The sequence below is a fragment of the Lissotriton vulgaris genome, chromosome 6 (assembly GCF_964263255.1).
Source record: "Lissotriton vulgaris chromosome 6, aLisVul1.2, whole genome shotgun sequence".
Lineage (NCBI taxonomy): Eukaryota > Metazoa > Chordata > Amphibia > Caudata > Salamandridae > Lissotriton > Lissotriton vulgaris.
The window spans coordinates 1,575,886,429-1,575,903,765 of NC_141694.1; positions in this window are offsets into that span (position 1 = coordinate 1,575,886,429).

The following is a 17,337-nucleotide window of genomic DNA, read 5'->3' on the forward strand; positions in this document are numbered from 1 at the left end:
TCTCAAAGGAGTGTACTCCGCCCAGGTAGCTGAAATCATTGCCTTGACTCGTGCCTGTTTGGCCGCTGATCAAATTCGAGTTACCATTTACACTGACCGCCAGTATGGGTTTGGTGTGGTTCACGACATCGATCAGCTGTGGTCCCAGAGAGGTTACATGACATCGTCTGGATCACCCATCAGGAATGGGGAGTTTGTAAGAGTATTGTTGGAAGCCTTGCAACGCCCAAAAGAGATTGCTGTGGTTAAATGTACAGCTCATGGGATGGGGACGGATTTTGTCTCTCTTGGAAACAGGTATGCAGACGAGGTTGCACCTTTCTGTGCTGAACAAGGTTGCATTTTTACTGAGATCTACACAGGGGAGAGCCAAGAAAGTACTGAGTTCAACATGATGTTGGCCATGGCAGATACTTGGGACGAACTCAACTGCCTGCAGGAACATGTGTGGATCATATCTGGATGTATGAAAAGAGATGTTGACATTTGGGTTTCGAGTGATGGAAGAGCAGTGTTGCCGGACGAGTTGTTGAACCCGATGGCAAGGCAGATTCATGGTGTGGCACATCTAGGGTGAGATGCAATGGTGCGAGTGATCAGACAGACATGGTACAATCCAAGATTTCGTGCAGTGGCAGAAGCAGAGTCACATTGGGAGGTCGGGGGGACTTTTCAATAGGATGCAGTTGGATTTCATTGAAATGTCTAAATGCAGCCGGGTGAAGTACATCTTAGTGGTGGTATGTGTTTTCTCAAGGTGGGTGGAGGCTTACCCAAACCGGAGGTGTGATACACTAATGGTAGCTAAGTTACTGTTGAGGGAACTCATGTTGAGGTTTGGATTTCCGACCTCTTTGGAATCAGATAGAGGAACGCACTTCTATAGTGAGATCATGAAGATGCTCTGCACAGCATTAAATGTTGACCAAAGACTTCATTGTAGTTATCGTAAAGAGGCTTCTGCAATAGTGGAGCTGATTATTGGGACTTTGAAAACTCGAATGGAAAAAGTGTGTTCATCTACATCTCTGAAGTGGCCTGATGCTTTGCCTTTGGTGTTAATGAGTATCCGTAGTACCCCAGACAGGAGAACAGGTCTTTCACCTCATGAAGTTTTGATGGGGAGGACTATGAGATTACCAGCAGTGCCATCAACAGCTTTGATAAGCATCACAGACGATCTGATCCTTGATAATTGCAAGGGACTCGCTGATGTGGTTCATTCTGTGTCTCATCAGGTGCAGGCTGCTGCTGTTCCAGCTTCGAGTGATCTCTGTCATGACCTGAATCCAGGAGACTGGGTGCTGGTTCGGAAGCATGTGAGAAAGAGCCGCCTGGATGTCCGCTGGCGAGGCCCTTACCGGATAATTCTGGGGACGAACACTGCAGTGAAGTGTGAAGGATTGCTAAACTTGGTGCATGCTTCTCGCACCCCTAGAGTTCCAGCACCCTGGGAAGAAACAGCTGCTCTCCCGAATGATAATCCAGATGAGGTGGCAGGGCCACAGGAGAGGACAAGTCAAGCTGTGAGGGTGGCTGACGAAGCTGATTGCTCACCAGATCAAGCTGACGAGGATCACAACGATAGCGACATTGAAACTGCCGCAGAAAGAGGAAGTTGCTGTGAAGGGTATTCAAATTCAGACCCAGCCGGAGAGAGTCGTGAGCAGGGTGAGCAAAGAAGGAGCAGAAGAACAGGGCGCGCAGAAGAAACGTGGCCTGAAAGACAGAGGCGACTGAATCTGCATCTGGTTTCTGAGAGCGATCTTGCTCCTGTGTCGGAAGACTTAGAATCAGAAGAGGGTGAAGAAGGGCAAGCTTGTGAAGGTCTGAGAAGGTCATGATGAACGAGAGTGCCTTGTCAGAGATACACAACTCCGGAGTGGACCAACGTTGGGACAAATGCCAGGACTACTGAGTTCGGGGAGGTTAATGTCAGTGGTCGTGGTTAGCAACAGCCGCAACGGGAAGATTGATGTGACATTGTTGATCCCAGGACTTGAAATTGAAGGAGTACTGACCTTCTCTGTCCCAAGTCAACCGACATTGAGTAAAGTTCATAATTTGGTACTGAACAGACTGATATTTCCTACCTTTGGTGTTGCGGTTCCATATCATAAGATCTTTGTTCTTCGCCTTGAGCTTTTGCAACATGTTTTATAGATAATTGGAGCAAATCTTATTCTGGATTAAAGAGACGTTGTTGTAAATAAATTAAAAGAGATAACCTAGGTCCCAGTGGAAGCAGAAGAAATTTAAAGACTTCCTGGAGAGGATAGAGTAGGGTTAAGGTTGTCTGTGCATCGTGTAAATAAGGAACTGAAATTAAAAAGGGGACTTCCAGCTTTCTGAAACGTTGTTCGGACTGGTTCACACGCAACTGAAGAAGAAAAGAAACTTTGAATGTGTGTTGCTGAACTAGGAACCTTGAGAACTCTTGAGAGACCATGGAGGCTGGAAATCCAAATCATAGATCTAGGTGCATAGTAGGCACACATGCAGGTGGAGTTATCATTTTTATAATCCTAGTAGTTGTTGTTTTATATTTAGCCCCACAAGAGCAGGCAGTGGAGGTACAGGGTACACCTACCACTCCTAGCAAGAAAGAGGTCAAAACGATCTTTGCTGCTAGAGGAGAGTCGCATGTGTCATATAGATCTTTCTAGAAGTTACTTTAAGCTTAATGCATATGCTAAGTTGTATAAATATATTTATGCGATGAATGCGAAATATTGTTATGGGTGTATGTAGTTACCTGCTTTAGTGGACGAAGGTATTCGATATTACCACCTTCCATTGACGTATGGTATTTCTTGTAGTTTGTTGCTTAGCATCTTTTATGGACGAGGTCAGTTTGAGTATTTCTTTTCCAAGTATGATGCAGTGCTTCCTGAAGTACCAGCTTATAAGTACTTGAATAAGTATGATTAATACAAAACAGAAGATAGGTTCAGAAATTATTTTATACCATCAATAGAGATAGATACAGCTAATGCACACCAACATAATTTGAGTTGCTTATTGTCAGATGTGGAGAAAAAAATCATAAATCAGGTAGAAGACAGATATAGAAAACAAACGCAGTTACGAGATTCAGGAGAAGGCAGGGTAGATTGGACAGATAAGGAGAAATTACCTGAATTGAAAGGAAGTTATGGTCCTATAGCGCTAGATGAAGAACAGAGAGGGAAGTTGTGCATACGACGTCATCAGACATACTATGAGAATGTTGTGATGGGACAGACCACATGTGATCAATGTTTCACTTTAGACGATTCAGCGAAATACTTTTTGAGAGGAACTGTGCAAGTGATACCGACTGTGTGTTATGTGAGCGGAAAGAATGCATATGTAAGATTGTCTGCAAAATGGTATGGCACATGTTACCTAGCGATAATTTTTCCTAAGATTTATCATGCTGAAGATTTGGAACTCCTGGAAGGAGGAAAGCACTCGAGAGTAAAGAGGGGCATAAGTGTTGGAGTAATTGTTGGAGTTGTTTTTGGAGCAATGATACCAGGTTTGGGATTGATTCTGAATGATGTGAAGATCAGGAGACTGGTGACTGCAGTTGATAAGTTGTGAATGAGTACAGCTAAGTCGCTAGTGTTGGTTGAAGGAGAGGTTGTCAATAAGGGCAATGGTTTTGCTAGATCGTCTTGCTTTAGAGGTCATTTTGGCAAAAGAGGGAGGGGTCTGTAAACTTTTGAAGGTCCAAGAGTACTGTACTTATATACCAGATAACAGCAAAGATCTGGAGAAATATATAAGTAACATCACTACGATTCACCATGAGATTGAGGATCTGACTGAGGAAGGAGTTTGGGATAAAGTTGACAAGGGATTTAGTCAGGTGTGTGGTTGGTTTGCGAACTTGGGAAAAGGGTTCCTTGGCTATGTTCTAAAACCTCTTATTATAGTTGTGGTTTGTGTGATCTGTTTATGGGGTTTAGTTAGGGCTTACAAGTGGTATAAGCCCAACAGACTTGAGAGATCACTGAGAGAGCAAGAAAGGAGAATGGAAAGACTGCAGGACAGTCAATATCAGAATCTTAAAAACATGGAGATGCTCAGACGAGGGAGAATGGCAAGTTCTGTTTAAGTAAGTTCTTTCACCAAGGACGGTGTGATTTTGGTGATGACACAAGTCATCAAAGGGGGGGGATTGATAGAGCGCCATGTTATTCTGAAAATTGTAGGGGTGCAACATATTCACTGATAGTCAGCACCCGCATATTGAGACAACGGTATTAACGTGTAATCTTTAGCAATGTAATAATCGTAAAGGAGGTCTAGGAAATGCAAAATGTATTGGTTCACATGTAAAGTAATGCATTAGGATTAGACGTGCACCATATTAAAGTTGCACATGTAGGGTCGCATTTCCATGTAGTGAAATAATGTATTTGATGAAGGCAAATAGCAATGCTTATACTTTGACATTAGGAAATGTGTGTTTAAATGTAGAAAGGCCTGATTGCATTTAAGTATAGGAAAAGGCCTATTTGTGATTTTTTATGTTAGCCAAAAGCTGCAGGCCCGAAATTTATTTTTCCTTGGAAAGGTTCTTTTTCTTCAGTTAAAAGCAGACAGTGAAACTTGTGTGCGTGCAAGGTCGATCTGTTTCCAAGTTTCCAGTTGCAGGTGCAAGGACACATGTCTCATTAAGCAGAGTAACCCTTTTGTTAAGAGTTGGGATGGTAGGAACAGGCGCCACGGGAGTGAACCAAAATGTAGATAATATGTTTTAAGCGAAAATGGTGTCTGGAACTCAAGGTCGACTCAGCGGTTCTTGGATGACATCAGAGTTTTGATGGAAAAATCCAGAAGGAGGACCTGCCTGAAGGGGTGTACAAAGGGCGTGCCCTACTGTTTGGGGATTTTGTATTAGGGACAGTGTCCCGAGGGAAGAGGAGCAGAATAGGAGCAGAATAGAGCTAGGAGGGAAGCGAGAAGGAGCATCTTAGAACGAGCTCTGTAGCTTAGGCTACTTACCTTTGCAAAGTGAGTGTACTTCTAAGGAAGTCTTCACTGCTGACACCTTTTTTACTCTTTCCTGGGAACGATGTTATGTAGGGATGTCACTTGAGTGTTAGTGTAGGGACAGATTACTGGGTTTTCTTTCTTTTAGGTCAATGCAGTCATCTCTTCAAGTAGGGACTGTTATTGTCTGCCTCATGCTTTTGGAGATCACTTTGATCATCAAATTGAGTCGTCTGAGGCTCATTCGTAGGATTATGTTTGTATTAGTGCCCGTTTATTTTCTTAATATCTTTCTGAGGTGTTTGTATATCCAATTGTTTCTGGCTTTGTGATAAATCTTTAAACTTTATTCTGTAGTCAGTAGTTTATTGATTTGGATTGATTTGGTTAATGGTAAATTGCAAATGGGAAAAGAGTTTCTCCACTGTACACTTCTTAGCAGACAAGAAAGGTCCGGAGTAGAGGATTCGAGGATTGGTAAGAGAAGGTCTAAAATTCAGATAAGAATCCGGCGCCATCAACATGAATGTCTGACTCTAACTGACACCAATCTCTCGGAATCTGTCACTCAGTGAACTCCTATTAGTCGATTGCTAAAGCTAACATCAATCAATCAATCAATCATCGCATTTATATAGCGCACTACTTACCCAGAGGGTCTCAAGGCGCTGGAGGTGGGGGGTCTGCTACTGCTCAAACAACCAGGTCTTGAGTTGCTTCCTGAAGGCGAGGTGGTCCTGGGTCAGGCGAAGGTGGGTGGGGAGGGAGTTCCATGTCTTGGCGGCGAGGTAGGAGAAGGACCGTCCCCCTGTGGTGGCTCTACGGATGCGGGGGACGGCGGCGAGGGCGTGGCTGGTCGATCGAAGCTGGCGTTTTGGGAGCGTAGAAGTTGAGGCGGCTGTTGAGGTATCCTGGGCCTTGGCTGTGTAGGGCTTTGTGTGCGTGGGTGAGGAGACGGAAGGTGATTCTCTTGTTGACCGGGAGCCAGTGCAGGTCTCTCAGGTGTCCGGAGATGTGGCTGCGACGGGGGGTGTCCAGGATGAGTCGTGCTGAGGTGTTCTGGATCCGCTGGAGTCTCTTCTGGAGTTTGGCGGTGGTTCCGGCGTAGAGGGTGTTGCCGTAGTCCAGACGGCTGGTGACGAGGGCCTGGGTGACCGCCTTCCTGGTCTCGGTGGGGATCCACCGGAAGATCTTACGTAGCATGCGCAGGATGTTGAAGCACGACGAAGAGACGGCGTTGACTTGTCTGGTCATGGAGAGGGAGGAGTCCAGGATGAAGCCCAGGTTGCGTGCGTGGTCTGTTGGTTTGGGTGCGCTGCCTAGGGCGGGGGGCCACCAGGAGTCGTCCCAAGCGGCAGGTGAGGATCCCAGGATGAGGACTTCTGTCTTATCTGATTTCAGTTTCAGGCGGCTGTTCCTTATCCATTCGGCTACCTCTTTCATCCCTTCGTGAAGGTTGGCTCTGGCGGGATCGTTGGTAAGGGAGAGGATCAGCTGGGTGTCGTCGGCGTAGGAGATGATGTTGAGGTTGTGCTGGCGTGCGATGTCTGCGAGGGGGCTCATGTAGATGTTGAAGAGGGTTGGACTGAGCGAGGAGCCTTGAGGGACGCCGCAGATGACTTCGGTGGCTTCAGATCTGAACGGAGGGAGGCGGACTCTCTGGCGAGGAAGGAGATGATCCACTCCAGTGCCTTCTCCTGGACTCCGACGTTGCTGAGGTGTTGTACTAGGGTACGATGGCAGACAGTGTCGAAGGCCGCGGAGAGGTCGAGGAGGATGAGGGCTGCTGTTTCTCCGTTGTCGAGCAGCGCTCGGATGTCATCGGTGACTGCGATCAGGGCGGTCTCGGTGCTGTGGTTGGCCCGGAAGCCAGACTGCGAGGGGTCGAGGGATCCGTTCGTCTCGAGAAAGGCGGCCAGCTGCTTGTTGACGGTCTTCTCGATGACTTTTGCAGGAAACGGGAGCAGCGCTAGTTTTTGAGGTCGGTGGGGTCAGCTGATGGCTTCTTGAGTAGAGCGCTGAGTTCGGCGTGCTTCCAGCTCTCCGGGAAGGTAGCGGTGTAGAAGGAGGTGTTGATGATGTCCCGCAGGTGAGGTGCGATGACAGCGTCGGCCTTGTTGAAGATGTGGTGAGGGCAGGGGTCGGTCGGAGATCCGGAGTGGATGGAGTTCATCGTGCGGACGGTGTCTTCGGTGCTGATCGGAGTCCAGGCGCGGAGGGTGGTGGTGGGGGGCGGTGGTTCGGTCGTGGTATTCGTCGGTTGAGTGCTGAAGCTGTTGTGTTTGTCCGCGATCTTGTTGTGGAAGTAGGAGGCGAGGGAGGTGCAGAGGTCTTGCGAAGGGGTGATGTCTTTGTTTCCGGCGTTGGGGTTGGAGAGCTCTTTGACGATGTTGAAGAGTTCTTTGCTGTTGTGTGCGTTGTTGTCTAGTCGTTCCTTGAATGCAGTTTTCTTGGTGGCGCGAATGAGTTGGTGGTGTTTTCGGGTGGCGAGCTTGAGGGCAGTCATGTTGTCCGGTGTTGGGTCTCTGCGCCTGGTTCTCTCGAGGGCTCGGCAGTTCTTCTTGGAGCTCTTGATTTCGTCGGTGACCATGGGGCTTTCTTGCTACCGGGTCTGCTGGGCGGGGTCCTCAGGGGGGCGAGCTCGTCTGCGCAGTCGCTGATCCACTTCGTGAGGTTGGTGGCCGCCTGGCTAGGGTTTGTTGTGCTGGTGGGAGGGTTCATGCTCAGGGAGGATGCGAGCTGGTCGGCTGTGATCTTGTTCCAGCTCCTGCGTGCAGCCTATTGCTGGTGGTGGTGGATCGTGGTCCTTGCGAAGCTGAAGTGGACGCAGCTATGGTCCGTCGAGTGGAGTCCGGTGGCGTGGCTGAAGGAGATGTCCTTGCTGGATGAGAAGACGGGGTCGAGTGTGTGTCTGGCGTAGTGGGTGGGGGTGGTCACCAGTTGCTTGAGTCCCAGGTTGGGGAGGTTGTCCAGCAGGGTGGTGGTGTTGCGGTCGTTGTTGTTCTCCATGTGGAAGTTGAGGTCCCCAAGGAGGATGTAGTCAGCGGAGCAGAGGGCGTGCGGGCTGATGAAGTCGGCGATGTCTTCGCTGAATTGTGTGCATTGTCCCGGGGGTCTGTAGATGAGGGTGCCTTTGAGGGTGGACTTGGGGTTGATGTGGACCTGAAAGTGCAGGTGCTCCGTGGTAGCGAGGGTGTCGTCGGTGTTGGTCGTGATGCGGATGGTGTTCCTGTGTACGATGGCGATGCCTCCTCCGGTGTGGTTGATGCGGTCCCTCCGGATGATCTTGTAGCCGTCTGGGATGGCGATGGCTATGTCGGGCGCTGAAGAGGCGTTCATCCAGGTTTCCGTGAGGAAGGTGACGTCTGGTGACGTTGTGTCGAGCAGGTTCCAGAGCTCGACGGCGTGTCTGTGGACGGAGCCGGTGTTGAGCAGGATGCACTTCAGGTAGTTGCTGCTGTTGCTCGTCGAGGTCTTGAGCACTGCTGGAGTGGTGCAGGTCCTGATGCAGGTGAACTTGCAGGCGTTGCAGCAGAAGGGTCCGTGGGTGCGTCTCGGGTTGGCTCGGTAACAGCCCGGGCGTCGGCCGGCGTTGAGGGCGTTGAGTTCGGTGGCGTCGTAGGTCCGGCGGGTGGGCTGGTGACGGCTGGGGCCAGGGGTCCTGGCACTGGGCGCGGTCCAGGCGCGGACGGGCGCAGACGGGCTTACCTTTGGCGCACCTTCGGCGCTCATTCGGTGCTCCCGCTGCGCGCGTCCGCTGCGCGGTCTCTCTGGGGGCGTCATAAGTAAGGAGCCTGGGAGGGCGTGTCAGCTGGGCGGCCAATGGGCTGGTGGTGGGCGGGTCCGCAGGGGGCAGCGGCGGGAACCCTGGGCGGCGGGCACTCCGAGCGTGGCAGCAGGGGGGTGATCCGGGTGGCCCAGTGGCGGCTGGGTCGCGCTATCAGCAGGCAGGAGGCAGGCAGGAGACAGCGGCAGGCGTGGGAGGCAGGAGGGGTGACCAGGCCTCTTGGAAGGCGCAGTGGTCACTCCTGTGTCTCCCCCGTGTGCCCCTTAAGTAAGGAGCCTGGGAGGGCGTGTCAGCTGGGCGGCGAATGGCGAATTACTGTGGCTATACCCTCACAGTAATTGTATTGTTATGTTTTAATGCACTGCATGTTTCTCTATAGAGCTGTGGTAACCAATGTCTGTTCTACTCAACGTCTTTCGGACGAAATCATAAGATAGTCTTCTGGCATCAATTATTCCTTTTACCATTTGTCAATTAGGTAAGTTTCAGCCCCTAATACGTATACTACTATTTGCAGTTGCATCTAATTTCTAGAAAATATCTTTCTATGCATTATTTCATTCATGTGAAAGGAATATATCATGACCATATTTTACTTTATCAGAGTTGTCACTTTCAGATTTCTAATTTTTTCTGAAGCTGCTACATCAAAGGACACAATTTCCATATCCTACTACAGGGACTATTGCTGACCAGCTGACGTCAAGGGGCCCGTCTATATAGCAAGCATCTGTGTTATTGTGTTATTGTCAGGTAATCCTATCTCATGGCCATAGGCACATTCAAAGCAACAGATGAGTGGTGGCTACCACATGTAGCATGGGTGGGCGGTGTGATTGAAAAATTTATGAAATCGTAACTTACCTTACTTCCAGACTGCCGCCTCTCATTGTCCTCTGAAGAAGGAATCACTCAGGCACACAGGCTCCCCTGGGCCAATCACAATGCTGCAATGCAGCGTTGTGATTGGTCATGGATCAGCTCTCAGATGGGGATTGGGAGACTGTGTATGTTCCTCACCAGTGTGGAACATGCAAAGTGTGCAGGACTGTCATGCTCACTTAAGTGCCCACCATTCCTCCCCTTGCTTGCTTTGACGACAGCCAAAACCTGCCCTGTAAAGCTACACAACAAAGGGAAAATAAAATTATAATAACGTAGTGTTGTTACCATTTTAGCTTTCCTTTTTCCACTGCAAAAAATGTAGTGAGGCTGCGCTCCTCTACCTTAGTGGAGGAGCCGTCACTGCAACAGATACCCATACATGTAGGACTTAAGCCCTATTTGTCTCTCGTGAAGTGCCATTTATGCCTTGGATGACTTATTGGTTATTCTATACTCTACCAACTGTCTTTCCACTTCCCTTGCATCAGGTGAAAAACAGAATGACAAACATTCCATTATATCCACGGGTGTGGACAGCATTCAATCCTGGGCAAAAATTCCATCTATCTTCAGACTACCATCAATCTGGCCACCAGCCAAAGGAGAAAGAGGAGAGTGTAATCCCTGCAAAGAAAACGCCTCAAAAACCCTCCTCACTGCTGGCCTGCAGTCTCCCTCCTATGCAGTCTTCTACATTACAAGACCAGTAGCGGCAGCTAAAAAGTTCACGTTGCTTGTCCCGGCTAAACAATACTTATCTCAAACCTCTCCTCTTACTGCAGGTACTTCAGGTGCCTCCCACTTTTATCCATCCACCTACTTTGTTATAGAGAGGAAACTCCAGGCAAAGCTGACTTTGAAATGTAAATTATGTTGGTGTAATTCACGTAATTCTGGGAATTTCATGTAATGCTTCTTACCAGAAAATTCCCCAAATGGTAACTTACATAGCACCACATATTTAAATTGCCATTTGCAGCAAAATTATAGTACGGGAGTGTGGGAATAATGCAAACAACCAGACTGCAAACAGCTTTTGTTTGTGCCGGTTGTGTTTTGTATGTCGTTTTTTTAGCACAAAATGTGCCAGTGGGTCAAAAATCGATGCAAGGACACAGTTTGCACCAATATATAGCACTACATGATAAATTCGCACATCGGGTAATTACGCATAATGTCATGAAATTTTCCTGAAGTTTTGTGTAATTATGCAAAAGCAAATTACACAAATTTCACACAATCCTACTCGTAACCCACTGAGCTATCTACACAGCAAAATCACTCAAATGTCGATCCTGAATGTGCAGTTCAACTAGCTATTACTATGAAACATCCATGCATGTAGCAAGACGTCTCATTTGGGCAAATGATTCCTGAGGAAGATCCGTTTTTTTACAAAAGTCCTCAGTGTGGAGTGAGTTTGAGAAATGAGGGCAACCATTGCTTGGCATTCCACCCATCTAAAAATAAATTCAAGGTTGATAGAAATCTGTGTCATGGGCATTATGAGGAAGTGGCGTTTTGCAGGTTTACCCTCTCGTTCTGCCCCCACTATTAGGTAATATTGTAATGACCCTGTAGTTGCACTGGGCTCTGCTGTTCAGGCTTCACAGTATGTGCTCTAACCCTCACAAGTGTATGTTTTTAATTGGCTTAACACCCAATTGCCATGAGTTAATTTACTCATGAGTCCCAAGTATATTGCACCTGGGGTACCCAAGGCCTGCAAGTTAAGTATCTCTCGTGGACTGCAAAACTGACTTTGCCAGCATGATTGTGACAAATGAAAGAACATCTAGTTTTAAACTGCTGACTCAAATTTGCCTCTTAAACAAATGGCAAAGCCCCATCCTTCCTTTTTAAGATATATATGAGGCACCTCTAAAGTAGGCTGAATGAGCCCTAAGGCAGGGTGCAGTATATTGAAATGAATTTGGGATCCAATTTATAGTATGACGAACAAACTAATTCCCTGTCAGGGACATGAAGTATATTACTCTGTTGCACTGCCAGAGTTGCTGCCTACCAAATCTTATGGTAATTTCTAAAGAGTTGCCAAATCTAGTGACACAGCAGTTCCTGTCAATGCAGTTTACAGTTTGGTGCCGGGCTCCGTCATCATGACGGATACCTTCACCAAAATGTTTTCTTTTTGATTTTCAAAAAGAAAATCCTGAAGCAAGTATTTCTTTTTTAAAATAAATAGCAAAATAAACCCCTCGGCATATGAGCTGAAAGGACTTGTCAGCCTTAGGGTGGTATTCCACTGAACCTTTTGAACTCGCTCTCTTTTTTTTCTGAATTCATTTATGTTGGCCTTAGGACTCTGTGCACTTTACTACTGCTAACCAGTTCTGAAGTGCGTGTGCTACTCCCTGAAACATGGTCAAATTGACTTACACCTAGATCATATCTCATATCATATCATATCATTTGTATAGTGCACTACTTACCCGTGAGGGTCTGAAGGTGCTGGGGGCGGGGGGGGGGGGGGTGCTGCTACTGCTCGAAGAGCCAGGTCACCTGATTGGAATAATTAATTTACTTATAATTCCCTAGTAAAGAGGTATACGATATACCCAGGGTCTGTAAATTACATGTTACTAGTCGAGTGAGTAGCCAGAAAATTAAAATACCCCCCACTTGAATCATACTTCCTTTGACAGTGAGTATACAAAGAGAAATTAGATTGAGCAGATCATGGAATAAGATAAATTTAGAGACTTTCGAGACCCATCACACTCCGCCGGTCTTCTCTGAAAAATCGAACATCAACCAGGCTGCAAACAATTTTGACCTAGCAATCAGCACATCTTTGGATATAATTGCACCAAAGAAAATAACTAAATGTCCGAAGAAACTATCCTCTTGGTATACCCCCGAGCTAAAAAGTGAAAAGCTCATTGTAAGGAAGGCAGAACGAAAATGGAGACAGACAAAAGATAACACGGATAGACAACACTATAAAACCCTACATCACCATTATATGGACAGTATAGCAGAAACTAAAAGAATGTACTTAGGAAACCGCATTAACCAAGCAGCAAATTCCAATAAGGAATTATATAAGATCGTAAAGGAATTCACGAATCCCCCTTCCAGTTTAACATCCCAAACTGCTTCCCAGGAATGGGTGGACTCACTCTCAGATTTCTTCATTAACAAAATTATTGACATCCATTAAGCTTTCCCCCCGGCAAACAACACCCCACAACAGGATAGATCGATAACTCCTCCCAGCCCGATTAATCACTCAAAAGATTTCGAGGAAATAACAGAATAATCCACCGAGGCAACACTTAAAAAGATGCAATCCGGTTCACCAGCAGATCCCGCATCTCCACAAATCTAAAATTGGAAACAGTCTCATTCCTGACCTCACTAAAATTCTAAATCTATCACTAATGCAGTCCACAGTCCTTTCTCATTGGAAGAAAGCTGTGGTTAGGCCGAACATGAAAAAACCATCTCGCTGATCCCAAACAGTTAATCTGCTGATCCCAAACAGTTATCGAACTACAGGCCTATTTCACTGCTCCCTCTGTTCGGGAAAGTAATAGAATCAATGATTAATAAATGTTATGTTATATTATATATTGTCTTTTATAGCGCGCGGCTACTCAAAAGAGTGTCCCGGCGCTTTTATTAAAAACCTGTAGCAGAGTAACACAACACAATGATATAAGAGCAAATCAACAGAAACAGAAAAACAGGATAGGCAGCCTAAAGGGCAAAAAGCCAAGTTTTAAGGCCCTTCCTAAAGGTTAGCAGATTGGTGGCACCCCGTAATGCCAGAGGCAGAGTATTCCACAACTGTGGCGCTAGCAGCCTAAAGGAACAGCCTCCAATACGAGCCCTTTTTACTCGCGGGACCACGGAGAGGAACAGTGATTCAGATCTTAAGAATCGAGCCGGGTGGGTGGTAAAAGGCAAGTCTCCTTTGAAGATATTTTGCTCCCACAGCATGAAGAGCCTTATAGGCCAAGGTCAAGGCCTTGAAAACTATCCGCTTCCGGATAGGCAGCCAATGGAGCGACTGCAGAAGGCCAGCAACTCTGGCTCGCCTATTCAGGCCATAAATGGTCTGTGCGGCCGAGTTCTGGACGACCTGCAGCCGCTGCAAAAGGTATTCCGGCAGGCCCAAATAGAGGACTTTAGAATAGTCCAGTCTTGAGCCAATCAAGGCCTTCAATGTCATCCTCCTGTGCTCCTCTGAGAGCAGAGGCAGAAACTTGCGGAGCATCTTGAGGAGGCCGAAGCATGTTCCAGTTAGACCAAGGATCTGAGATCTGAACGTCAGACCATTATCCATCTTGATCCCCAAATTCTTAGCCAGTTGAGACGAACAAGATGGAGGGAACATATTGACTGGCCACCATGCCTGCCAATCCGGATCGGATGGACAACCGAAGAAGAGTACCTCAGATTTATCTGAGTTGCACTTGAGGCTGTTAAGCTGGAACCATTTAAAAACAGCCCCAAGGCACTCACGGATACTCTCTCCATCAAAATCTCCTCCTTTCCTGCACGAAAAGAGGAGCTGGGTGTCATCGGCGTAGGATACGATCTGGGCCCCGAAAGACTCCGCCAATGCCGCCAAAGGGGTCATAAAGATGTTAAGAAGAGTTAGGCTCAAGACAGAACCCTGCGGAACTCCGACTCCCAAAGGTGGCATCACGGCAGAGCTGGGTGAGGCCCAGTCCGTTTGTCGACGGCCAGCCAGGAATGATCTAAACCAGCTAAGCACCGTCCCCCTCAGACCGATCTCATAAAGTCTGGCGAGAAGACCCTCATGGGGGACGGTGTCAAAGGCCGCCGACAGATCTAACATGACAAGCATGGCTTTGCCCCCCCGAATCCAGTACCTCTTTAATGGCTTCAGACACCTCCAAAAGTGCCGTCTCGGTGCTTAGGTTGGGGCGGAAGCCAGATTGAGTACAGTGCAGTAAATTATGAGATTCCCAAAAGTTGGAAAGCACAACATGCACATGCTTCTCCAGGATCTTCGTCAGCGCAGGAAGGAGAGAAATAGGCCTGTAGTTGGCCAGGACTTCCGAATCAAGGCCTGGCTTCTTAAGCAAAGGAATGACCATTGCCTGCTTTCAAGCCCGCGGAACCACTCCCTGGCTCAAAGAGAGGTTCAAGAGTGGGTTCGCCAGCGGATTTATAACTTCCGCCATTTTCACCAAAAATTTGGCTGGGCATGGGTCAAGAGGCGACCCAGATTTAAGATTGACCATAAGTGCCAATGATGAAGGGGCTGAAATAGACGGAAAATCTGCCAAGACTGGGCCCAAAGGGGCCAGTAAAACTGGTCCATCCTCGAGGCTGACCGGTACTGCAGTCGCCATCAAAGGAAAAGAGTCTTGGATCAGTTTTATCTTGGTAGTAAAGAAATTGGCAAGATCAGAAGCCCAAGACTCAGAGGGAACAGCCTGAGTTGAGTTAGATCGGGGGGCCGTGAATTCCCTAACGATTGTGAAGATCTCCTTACAGGAATTAGAAGTAGCCTCTATCCTCCTTTCAAAATAGCCTTTTTTCTCCAGGAGGATATCCCGATGATAGGCTTTAACCGCTGTCCTATAGGCAAGCCTGGCCGCAGGGTCATACTGTGAGCGCCAAGCCCTTTCAGCTACCTTACACTGCCGTCGAGAAGCCGACAGCGCTTCAGTAAACAGCTATCAAACCATTTAGAAAACAATAAAATCTCGACCCATCACAATCAGGTTTTCGAACACACCATAGCACGGAACAGCCCTAGTGGATATCACAGATAACATCAGACTCTCCCTGGACGCTAAACAATCCTCTATTTTAATCCTTTTAGATCTATCGGCGGCCTTCGACACCATATCCCATACCACTCTTTTGGGCCGCCTTAGGGAATGTGGTGTCAAGGGCTCCGCTTTACAGTGGTTTGAAAGTTACCTCTCAGACCAATCTTTTAAGGTGGAAATTGATGGATTCTCCTCTAAAAGTCCGACTATCAACAAAGGCGTTTCCCAGGGATCAATCCTAAGTCCTACACTTTTTAACCTTTACATGTCACCCTTAGCAAAAATAATTAGAGCATATGGCTTTGACACAGTGTCGTAAGTCGATGACACACAATTACTGATCACTTTGGGACCGGATCATATTAATACACAGTACAAATTCATACAGTGCATGATAACTGTAAATGACTGGATGTCCAAAAACCACCTTCTGTTAAATGCGAGCAAGACAGAAATTTTGCTCTTCGGTAATGCTCAAAATATCTGGTCCTCCGACTGGTGGCCACCCTCACTGGGGTCATGCCCCTTACCAAAGTTAGCTGTCCGCAACCTAGGAGCTATAATGGACAACAAACTCTCAATGCAAAACCACGTAAATACTGTTACCCGAACCTGCTATGGCAATATGCGAGTCCTAGGAAAATCTTTAAATGGATCCCACTGCATTCTCGCTTACCCCTGGTTCAGGGCCTAATTATAAATCGCTTGGACTATGGTAACGCACTATTTGCATCAATAAACGAGAAACTAATATCCAAACTTCAAGTACTGCAGAACACAGCAGCGAGGTTAATGCTAAATCTCCCCCGCGCTCACCATTGCCTCCCAGCCTAAAAACGCTTCACTGGCTCCCTATTAAAAAGAGGATTGTGTGGTGTCGTGTTATTGTTTGGAATGACGCGCGTGTATGCACGCGCGTCAGCCACAAACAATTTGCGCGTCTGGTTGTTATTTGAATGTGTGAGTGTCGCGTGTTGTGTTTCGCGTGCTGTGTGTATGGAGATCTTGAGTCTCGTGTCCGTGTTGTGGTTTGAATGGATGTTGAATGTATTTAACGAGTAGTTTATAGTTTACCGGCATTCAAACCGGTACTCTCATCTAACTGCATGTGGAATAAAGCTTTCTTACTTTGTCAGCGGATTCTGCTCCTTTCTTCCTGAAATATGATTGATATCCCTTCTTAACACTGGCGACGATTGGGAACACTTTCCTACGTGTGATAAATTGGATTTTTCTTCGAAGGATTTACTGATTTTTTTTTGGGTGATACTCTGCTTTCATTGGCTATTCACACGGAGGAGTTTTCCTTTGGCTCTTCTCATTGGATGTGGTTTAATCCTTTTTATTGGTTGTTGGTAAACACAATTTCAGTCGGATTTTCTCATTGGACAATACCCTGCAATACTGCATCTTTGAGGAATCGAATTCAGTTTATCAACAACTGTGGAGATATTTACAAGGAGGAATACAATTAACCATTACTGCAACAACATAATGAACAGTAAGTGACTTCTGTGATTCGCACACACAAATTGCGAGTCACATTTTCTTTTTATTTATAAAAAAAATGTGTACAACATCTTTATTTATTTATTTATTGATTAGATTAGCCTATATAACTATGACGGGTATTCAACCTCCTCCATCTTTCTTAACTGTTAAAGGTGATCCTCCAATTGAATGGGACATTTGGGAACCTATGTTTTTAGCGTATGTTGAGGTCCTAGAAGAAGAAGACTGTGGAGCAGAAAGGAAATTAGCAATGTCTTGGAGGAATTGCACTCAAAGAATTCAAAAGTTTACCTCCTTTAAGTGATACTTATAATTTAAATGTATATCAAATTGCAACTAAACAACTTTCCATTAGATATGGTAAGAAAATTAATATGGTCATGGAAAGATTTA